General features: G+C 42.4%; 1 long non-coding RNA gene across 5 annotated transcripts; it reads left to right on the forward strand.

Moving 5' to 3' along the window:
• Positions 1–4,568: 4,568 nt before the first annotated feature.
• Positions 4,569–9,874, forward strand: LOC120967781 (uncharacterized). Of its 5 annotated transcripts, XR_012189170.1 has the most exons (8): positions 4,584–4,891; positions 5,055–5,131; positions 5,299–5,350; positions 5,765–5,966; positions 6,181–6,250; positions 7,051–7,186; positions 7,882–9,156; positions 9,441–9,874. It is a non-coding gene; the product is annotated as an uncharacterized lncRNA (long non-coding RNA). The 5 variants fall into 5 exon arrangements; XR_012189171.1 differs by having other exon boundaries at positions 4,569–4,891; positions 5,055–5,966; positions 7,882–7,977; positions 9,007–9,156; XR_012189169.1 differs by having other exon boundaries at positions 4,582–4,891; positions 5,299–5,966.
• Positions 9,875–10,211: the final 337 nt, after the last annotated feature.

Below are 10,211 nucleotides of genomic sequence, written 5' to 3' on the forward strand. Positions count from 1 at the left end.
GCCCAGATTCCGCGAAATGGCTTGAGTCCATGAAATCTGAGATGGGATCCATGTATGAGTACAAAGTATGGACTTTGGTTGATTTGCCCGATGATCGGCAAGCAATAGAGAATAAATGGATCTTCAAGAGGAAGACGGACGCGGATAGTAGTGTTACTATCTACAAAGCTAGACTTGTCGAAAAAGGTTTTTGACAAAGTTCAAGGTGTTGACTACGATGAGATTTTCTCACTCGTAGCGATGCTTAAGTCTGTCCGAATCATGTTAGCAAATTGCCACATTTTATGAAATCTGGCAAATGGATGTCAAAACTACATTCCTTAATGGATTTCTTAAAGAAAAGTTGTATATGATGCATCCAGAAGGTTTTTTCGATCCTAAAAGTGCTAACAAAATGTGCAAGCTCCAGCGATCCATCCATGGACTGGTGCAAAGCATCTCAGAGTTGGAATATACGCTTTGATGAGTTGATCAAAGCATATAGTTTTATACAGACTTGCGATGAAGCCTGTATTTACAAGAAAGTGAGTGGGAGCACTACAACCTTTCTGATAAGTATATGTGAATGACATATTGTTGATCGGAAATGATGTAGAATTTTTTGGAAAGCATAAAAGGAGTGTTTGAAAGGAGTTTTTCAAAGAAAGACCTCGATGAAGCTGCTTACATATTGAGCATCAAGATCTATAGAGATAGATCAAGACGCTTGATAAGTTTTTTTCAATGAGTACATACCTTGACAAATTTTTGAAGTAGTTCAAAATGGAACAGTCAAAGAAGGAGTTCTTGCCTGTGTTGCAAGGTGTGAAATTGAGTAAGACTCAAAGCCTGACCACGACAAAAGATAGAAAGAGAATGAAAGTCATTCCCTATGCCTCAGCCATAGGTTCTATAAAGTATGCCATGCTGTGTACCAGATCTATTGTATACCCTACACTGAATACAATAGTGATCTAGGAGTAGATCACTGGACACCGGTCAAAATTATCCTTAGTGGAATAAGGATGTGTTTCTAGATTATGGAGGTGACAAAAGGTTCATCGTCAAGGGTTACGTCGATGCAAGTTTTGACACTGATCCAGATGACTCTAAGTCTCAATCGGGATACATATTGAAAGTGGGAGCAATTAGCTAGAGTAGCTCCGTGCAGAGCATTGTAGACATAGAAATTTGCAAAATACTTACGGATCTGAATGTGACAGACCCGTTGAACTAAAATTATCTCACAATCAAAACATGATCACACCTTAGTACTCTTTGGGTGTTAATCACATAGTGATGTGAACTAGATTATTGACTCTAGTAAACCCTTTGAGTGTTGGTCACATAGAGATGTGAACTATGGGTGTTAATCACATGGTGATGTGAATTATTGTGTTAAATCACATGGCGACAACTAGATTATTGACTCTAGTGCAAGTGGGAGACTGAAGGAAATATGCCCTAGAGGCAATAATAAAGTTGTTATTTATATTTCCTTATATCATGATAAATGTTTATTATTCATGCTAGAATTGTATTAACCGGAAACTTAGTACATGTGTGAATACATAGACAAACAGAGTGTCACTAGTATGCCTCGATGGTTAAATTTCCTAGCCATAGACATTAGTTGTCATTTGATTAACGAGATCACATCATTAGAGAATGATGTGATTGAATTGACCCATTCCGTTAGCTTAGCACTTGATCGTTTAGTATATTGCTATTGCTTTCTTCATAATTTATACATGTTCCTATGACTATGAGATTATGCAACTCCCGAATACCGGAGGAACACTTTTTGTGCTACCAAACGTCACAACGTAACTGGGTGATTATAAAGGTGCTCTACAGGTGTCTCCGATGGTACTTGTTGAGTTGGCATAGATCAAGATTAGGATTTGTCACTTCGATTGTCGGAGGGATATCTCTGGGCCCTCTTGGTAATGCACATCACTATAAGCCTTGCAAGCAATGTGACTAATGAGTTAGTTGCGGGATGATGCATTACAGAAGGAGTAAAGGGACTTGCCGGTAACGAGATTGAACTAGGTATTGGGATACCGACGATCGAATCTCGGGCAAGTAACATACTGATGACAAAGGGAACAACGTATGTTGTTATGCGGTTTGACCGATAAAGTTCTTCGTAGAATATGTAGGAGCCAATATGAGCATCCAGGTTCCTCTATTGGTTATTGACCGGAGACGTGTCTCGGTCATGTCTACATAGTTCTCGAACCGGTAGGGTCCGCACGCTTAACGTTCGGTGACGATCGTATTATGAGTTTATGTGTTTTGATGTACCGAAGGTAGTTCAGAGTCCCGGATATGATCACGGACATGACGAGGAGTCTCGAAATGGTCGAGACATAAAGATCAATATATTGGACGACTATATTTGGACATTGGAATGGTTCCGGGTGAGATCGGGCATTTACCGGTGTACCGGGAGGTTATCGGAACCCCCCGGGAGGTATATGGGCCTTATTGGGCCATAGTGGGAGAGAGGAGAAGGGAGCAAAGGAGAGCCCCCCCAAGCCCAATCCGAATTGGGAGGGGGCCGGCCCCCCCTTTCCTTCCTCCTTCCTCTGCCTTCCTTCTCTCCTAGTCCAACTAGGGAAGGGGGGAATCCTACTCCCGGTGGGAGTAGGACTCCCCTTGGGGTGCGCCTAGGAGGCCGGCACCCTCCCCCTCCTCCACTCCTTTATATACGGGGGAAGGGGGCACCCCATAGACACACAAGTTGATCATTGATCTCTTAGCCGTGTGCGGTGCCCCCCTCCACCATAATCCACCTCGGTCATATCGTCGTAGTGCTTAGGCGAAGCCCTGCGCCGGTTGCTTCATCATCACCGTCATCACGCCGTCGTGCTGATGAAGCTCTCCCTCGACACTCTACTGGATCGTGAGTTCGTGGGACGTCACCGAGCTGAACGTGTGCAGATCGCGGAGGTGTCGTACGTTCGGTACTAGGATCGGTCGATCGTGAAGACGTACGACTACATCAACCGCGTTGTCATAACGCTTCCGCTGTCGGTCTACGAGGGTACATGGACAACACTCTCCCCTCTCGTTGCTATGCATCACCATGATCTTGCGTGTGCGTAGGAATTTTTTTTTAAATTACTACGTTCCCCTACACCACTCTGCTCTCTTCCCCGATCCCCTCCCACGAACCCTAGCCTCCTGGTACCGCCACCCCTTCCTTCCCCTGTCCCCCCTCCCCCTCCCCCCGCGCCGCGAGCCCCTCCCTCCTCTTCATGCCGCCGGCCGTCGCGGCAACGCAGAGTGACCCATATGCAGCCGCCCTGTGGTCGGCCTCGACGAGCACGGCCTCGATCCGGCATCAGCAGGAAGACCTCGAGCCGAGGAGCGCGGCCTCGATCGAGACTCGGCAGCTGGGGCGGCGACGGAGGAGGGGAAAGGAGGGGAGCAACAGCCAGGTGTCCAGGAGGAACTCGCCTACCGGCTTTGAGAAGAAGAGATGACAGGTGGAGGTGGGAACATTGCGCTAGGAGGATGAGGCGTGGGCTTGTTCAACTTAATTAATGCGCCTTTTAGCCGTGACTTTTTCCCAAACTTTTGAAAGGAGCGAGCTGATCTCTCTATTAGGTAATGGTGTTCTCTATTGCAATTTGTCAGCTATACTACATGCTGCCCCTGTTTCTTTGCTCTGGTAAAATGGGTGCTTACTTTCAATCTTATTGCATCAATAGACCTGCGGGCGTATAGTATTTCTGTAATCTATGTGCCTTACCGGTTTTGTGATTTCAGTTCAGGTGGATGAGCTGTGTCCCGTGTTCTAACGAGTTCATCTATGAGGGCGTTGTTCCTTTGTTCTCCCGATGAAGTTTTGCTCACTTCCTTCTACATAGATGCTCCATTATTTCTTTTCCTACGTAGTTCTGTTTTGTGGAATGCCAAACGCTAAATTCTGTAATGGTACTTTCTGTCCTATGCTTACAGTCAAGCATTGTGTTAGATTTTTCCTCTGGTTTTCTAAACATGAAGTGTACAGATCTGAGGATGAAGAGAATAAGAATTTTGCTAAAGAGGTGAAGAAGATCAAGGTGGTTTTACTCCCTCTTTTGAACATTTGTTCTTTCATTTTGATGCTATAATTTGTTTCGCTTAAATAGTACAGACGTTTGCACTTATAAGATCTTTGCTACTAGGTACAAAGGTTATAGTTATTGAAATTAGGTAAAAGAGAGTTGTAGGTTCGATTTTCAATTACGGTAGTTGATGTCAAGAAGTCATAGGCAGGATGAAGGTGGCCACGTCGCCTTTCATTCGCCATGAACAGTAATCGTGCCACCGCCTGTAAATCCCGTGCCCCGCCAGGGGCATTTTAGTCATTTCATGCGCAGGCATATAAAACGCAGCCTCTCCCGCGGAGAAACCCGCCGCTTCCTCCGCCCGCACTCGCGCCCCCACCCACCCACTCTGCTCTCTTCCCGAATCCCCTCCCACGAACCCTAGCCTCCTGGTGCCGCCACCCCTTCCTTCCCCCCCCCCCCCCCCCCCCCGCGTCGTGAGCCCCTCCCTCCTCTTCGTGCCGCCGGCCATCGCGGCGACGTAGAGTGGCCCAGATGTGGCCACCCCGTGGTCGGCCTCGACGAGCACGGCCTCGATCCGGCCTCAGTAGGAAAATTGAGCCGAGGAGCGCGGCCTCGATCGGGACTCGGCAGCTCGGGCGGCGATGGAGGAGGGGAAAGGAGGGGAGCAGCGGCCAGGTGTCCAGGAGGAACTCGCCTGCCGACTTTGAGAAGAAGAGATGACAGGTGGAGGTGGGAAAAATTGCGCTAGGAGGATGAGGCGTGGGCATGTTCAACTTAATTAATGCGCCTTTTAGCCGTGACTTTTGCCCAAACTTTTGAAAGGAGCGAGCTGATCTCTCTATCAGGTAATGGTGTTCTCTATTGCAGTTTGTCAGCTATACTACATGCTGCCCCTATTTCTTTTCTCTACTAAAAATGGGTGCTTACTTTCAATCTTATTGCATCAATAGACCTGCGGGCGTATAATATTTTTGTAATCTATGTGCCTTACCGGTTTTGTGATTTCAGTTCAGGTGGATGAGCCGTGTCCCGTGTTCTAACGAGTTCATCTATGAGGGCGTTGTTCCTTTGTTCTCCCGCTGAAGGTTTGCTCACTTCCTTCTACATAGATGCTCCATTATTTCTTTTCTTACGTAGTTCTGTTTTGTGGAATGGCAAACGCTAAATTCTGCAATGGTACTTTCTGTCCTATGCTTATGGTCAAGCATTGTGTTAGATTTTTCCTCTGGTTTTCTAAACATGAAGTGTACAGATCTGAGGATGAAGAGAATAAGAATTTAGCTAAAGAGGTGAAGAAGATCAAGGTGGTTTTACTCCCTCTTTTGAACATTTGTTCTTGCATTTTGATGCTATAATTTGTTTCGCTTAAATAGTTACAGATGTTTGCACTTATAAGATCTTTGCTACTAGGTACAAAGGTTATAGTTATTGAAATTAGGTAAAAGAGAGTTGTAGGTTCGATTTTCAATTACGGTAGTTGATGTGTTATGTTTGCTGCAATGTGTCACATGTGTTTGAGAGAGAGAGGGATGGAAAAGAGGTGACTGTAACAGGTGGAGAAGAAATTTATTTGTTGATTCTCCAATCTGATAGAAATAGTCTCACGAATGTTTATTTACTTAGTGACCACACATTGATATCTTCTTATGTTGGTATGTTTGTATTCAGAAATTGAATTTACTTCTTTTTGCTTTTGTGTACCCATTGGAATCGAGAAGTTGGCATGATGGACATGTCGGTAGACATGCTAAACAAGTGGCTGGAGTCGGACAGTGCTACTAACGACGGCCTTGAGATGCACTTTGTCGTTGGATATGAGGAGTATTATATTCTTACCGAAGAGAAGTCAATACCAGCCATGTTATACTTTCAGTGTGTTTGTTGGTTCCATTTACATACTTTCTCCAGCTCCCTTGAAATGTAATGTATTTGCTGCCCCCCCCCCCCCCCACACACACTTTATGTACACTAAGAGATAAACTGCCATTTTGTAGTATGCTTATGCTTGAGGGAGTCGATATATATTATGTTTGAGCTGCTAATTTTCAATTTTATAAGTATAAGAGAGTAACATACAAGGTAAATGACCTTGCATTGTCTACTACTCTATTGATGTGGCTCTTGGTTTCTGAAGCTCCCGGGATTTAATAATGAGTTGTCTTGGGCTTCATTGGACAAATGATCTACCTGGAGCAATGATACAAGTAAGTCTTTTATTTTAAACACTGAAAGATTAGGTTATCAAGTGCTAAAACATCTGAACTATGGTAATTGGCAGTCTAGGTTGGTATTGAAGCCTGATGGCGTTTTTCTTGCAACAAATCTTGGCGGGGAGACTCTGAAGTGATTATGTCAAATTTACCATTTATCGAAATTTCCCAGTTTCTTGTTTGACTTGCCTTTTTTGGATGCGATGATAAGGGAACTAAGAATTGCGTGCACTATTGCTCAAATGGAACATGAGAGAGGCATCAGTCCTCAAATGTCTCCTTTAGCACAAGTTTGATTCCTTTATAATCCACGATTTTACCCTTAAAGGAGTCGATGTAGATTGATATACAGTCAAGTACAATAGTGGCGTGTATCAATAAACTTGAATTTTCCTGGGTTTGAACTAATAAATCTAGACTATGGAGGTAATGTGCTTTGCTTATAGATCGTATATGCTGCTCTTAATTAATTATACTTTCTATGCGATCATACAATTGCATTCATTTTTTAATGTTCACTGGTGATGGAAAATGGCCAGTTGATATCAAGCTAAGAGGAAGAAAAATAAGAGGCAACTGAACATGCTACCCTTGACAGGAATAATTTTAAGGCCTAAGTACGAAACTGGATTAGGTTGACTAGCTTAGTTCATGTCAAGTGTTATTGCTGATTATTACATATCACAGGAACCAAATACAAATTTCTTCTCATGGAAATTTATATCTAGGTCTTGTGTGGTGTGCGCCATACTTTCCGGTGAAATTTACAGGCATGATCTTTTTTCCTCTTACAGGCGGGGGCGCCCAGCGGAGAGCATAAATCAGCTTTTTGCTTGATCCCCTGCTCCATCATGGTGGAGTCTTCGAGCAGCTGCCTGATTCTGATGATGTGCTACTGGCGGAGTTGCCGCATGAGATTGAAAAGTACAGGTAGCAAGCAGATTAGAATGGATGCATATGAGCAAAGGTTGATTTGTTTGGTAGAGGGCTGCATAGGTGGTAGCGACTTGGTCGATCAGAGGAACCAATTAGTACTGCAGAATAGACAGAGGATGGATTTCTAAGGAAGTAAGGGAATCATCCATGTTAAATAACATCATATGATTTTGTTTGGGTGCCATTAAGGAGAGCGACAACTGAACTGCAGATTAAATAAGGATGCAATAATCAATAGCTAAGCTCCATGTAGGCATATTCAGTTGTAGATTGTGTCGATCGAGTTGTTCCCTGCCAAGGGCTGCGGAAAAGGAGGTACTGCCATTGTGCCTTGTAGGTGTTTGAGATTGTGTCATACTGGGAACATCATAAGTTCGGCAGAGTAGAAGCCTGAACAAAACATGTTAGTTCATTGATGGCCATTGACATAAGCCATCGGAACAAACGGCTGCTGCACTATAGCGGCAAGTAGTTGAGGTCATGATGTTTTTCTCTAGAGACCGTCAGTAGAGGCCGTGTTGATTCATCTTTTTGGTTGAGTTCAATTTGAGGCTAGGGAAAACGGGGTCTTATATACAGATAATGAGATAAATGTGTAGTTGTCACTTCAATTTAATTTGGTCAAATATATATAAGCAGGTCTCTACCTTAATTATATTTCTCAGTCTGTGTTTGGACTTGCACTGTAGGTGGTTGCGAATCTCAGGATTTGCGTGTCAGACTATGACATCCTTGCCGTCGAAGGCGGAATCATCTTTCCAGGATAGGGCTAGTCGACGTATAAAGTAATTTGTGCCATCATCTTTGCCATCCATTTATCTTTGTTAAGGAATGTGAGATGTTACTACTTACTAATTCTGTATGTTGTTTAGTATTTGCAGAAGCATTCTCAACTTTTCTTATCTGTACTTTGTTTGGGCAGTATTTACCCTGTCCTGAGAATAGCAGAGATAGGCATGCCTATTTCTACAGGAAAATCAGCTTAACATTCATATCTCAACTCCCTACACACTCTGACCAGACATAAAATTAAGCTTAGGTTAGCAAACCAAAAAAGGGCATATATGGTTACCGTGTAGAGCATGTGAGTAAATGCACATTGTTCAGTTCATATTCGATTCCACTAGTTGCATGGTGCATGTTTTTTGTTGTTAGTTTCTTTGTATGCTAGCAGAGTTCGAGTTCAATAGTTCTTCATATTACGTATTTGTTATTCACCCTGGTACTGAATTTCTTAAAATACATTGGTTCTAGTCTTGACTATGAGCTGTTTTGCCATGCTTATATCAGAGCTCAAAAGTAGATGTCATCAGCAAGTAGGCTATACCTGTCAGTCTGATTTAGCATGTTAGAATTGCTCACAACATTTCTTTCGGCATGTCAATGAAATGGCCCCTCCCGTTTTGATGTTTATTATGTTTATTGAAGTCCTCACCATCTTTATATTCATTACATATTCTCACTAGCTTATTTCTTAATACCTAAAGTGAATACCAGGAGCTCATTCTTACCTCTCCAACTTATTCTTATTTGAGTATTAAGGGCACCTACATTTCTTTGGTTCTGTATGACTGATCAAATTAACACACACCTCAATCATAGTAAAATCTGAAAGGAGATGTAAAAGAATCAAAGAAAAGTAGAGATGCACAATATTTTTTGCTTTTGAGGGATTGTTCTTGGGTTTAGCTTTTGCTGGCATGTTATTATTACAGAGTTACCCTATCTCTTTGAATCGTCATATGTACTCCAGACTCTTATAGATTATGCAACTAACTAATGGTTGGAACTTTAATACTTAGCTTTATTTACAGGTAGCACAACCTCATGTTAGGTGCCATTTTATTGCTACAGATATGGTGTTGTTTTGATTGTATATGTGATGATTTTATCCATGTGTATGTATGTGGTCTTCAAAGTTGTTGAAAGATTGAAAGCGCAAGCAAGCTCATCAAATTCCTTCGGTAAGTCATATATTCTTCTGTCTCTTTCCTATGTTTTAGAGGTTTATAGTAAGAAGATATGAGGTAGAATATTTCCTTTTCAGTATATCTGAAATTATATGGGAGAGATTACTAGCTCACACATATAGTTCGGTTATTAAGTTTCTAAACAAGTTCAGCCCTAGAGCACATATTTTTGCATCCATTGCTTATTTAATCCATTGGTATCTATTTTCTCCGGTTCATATAGTATGTTTACATTTGACTTGGAATTGTCTGTACTTTTGTTCTGCTTTTGTTTCAAGGTACTTCCAAAGAAATCAATATCCATCTGTCTATGGAAAACTCGAAGAAGGCTCGACTGGCACATGAAGCTCTTAAATACTTGAGAGCCTTTTACAACAAGGTCCTACAGGACTACACCTATGATAGGTTGTAGTTGGTTGAACAAGGTCCTATAAGACTACATACATATATTACACCGGTTGTCCCAGCTCATAGTTGGTTGTCATCAGTCCGGTTGGTTGAACAAGGTCCTATAAGACTACATACATATATGGCTACAGATATGGTGTTGCCATTTTATTGCTACAGATATGGTGTTGTCCTGATTGTATACATACATATAATTCTGTAGTTTGTTCACGCCCGAATAATATTAATGTACACTCTTTCAATACATGGCTTGCTCTCGGCCTTTGCGCCATTGGCGCAACTGGTCATCTAGTTGATAAAAATATCAAAGTTCAATCACACCTGATTTATTACACGATTCTCATATAGAGTCTTTATTGCATCAGAATAAATTTGGTCGAAGGCCAATTCATGAGAAAAACTAAATGCGGAAGCGTAGATGATAAGCGAGTCCATCAGACTCCAAAGGGCAATCACCGAACATGGATCGTAGCCTCACTCCTGGTCAGAAAAATCCTCTACAACATAAGACGTTGCAGCCGTGTAGGTCGGCATTATGGAATATGTCGGCAAGTCATAGAAAGAGAACAATAGTATAATACCAACACTATATGTAGTTTGGCTGTGGGGCTCTAAGTTTAAGTTTTTGCGAAAAGCAATAT

This window comes from Aegilops tauschii, chromosome 7 (genome assembly GCF_002575655.3).
Source record: "Aegilops tauschii subsp. strangulata cultivar AL8/78 chromosome 7, Aet v6.0, whole genome shotgun sequence".
NCBI classification, from domain to species: domain Eukaryota; kingdom Viridiplantae; phylum Streptophyta; class Magnoliopsida; order Poales; family Poaceae; genus Aegilops; species Aegilops tauschii.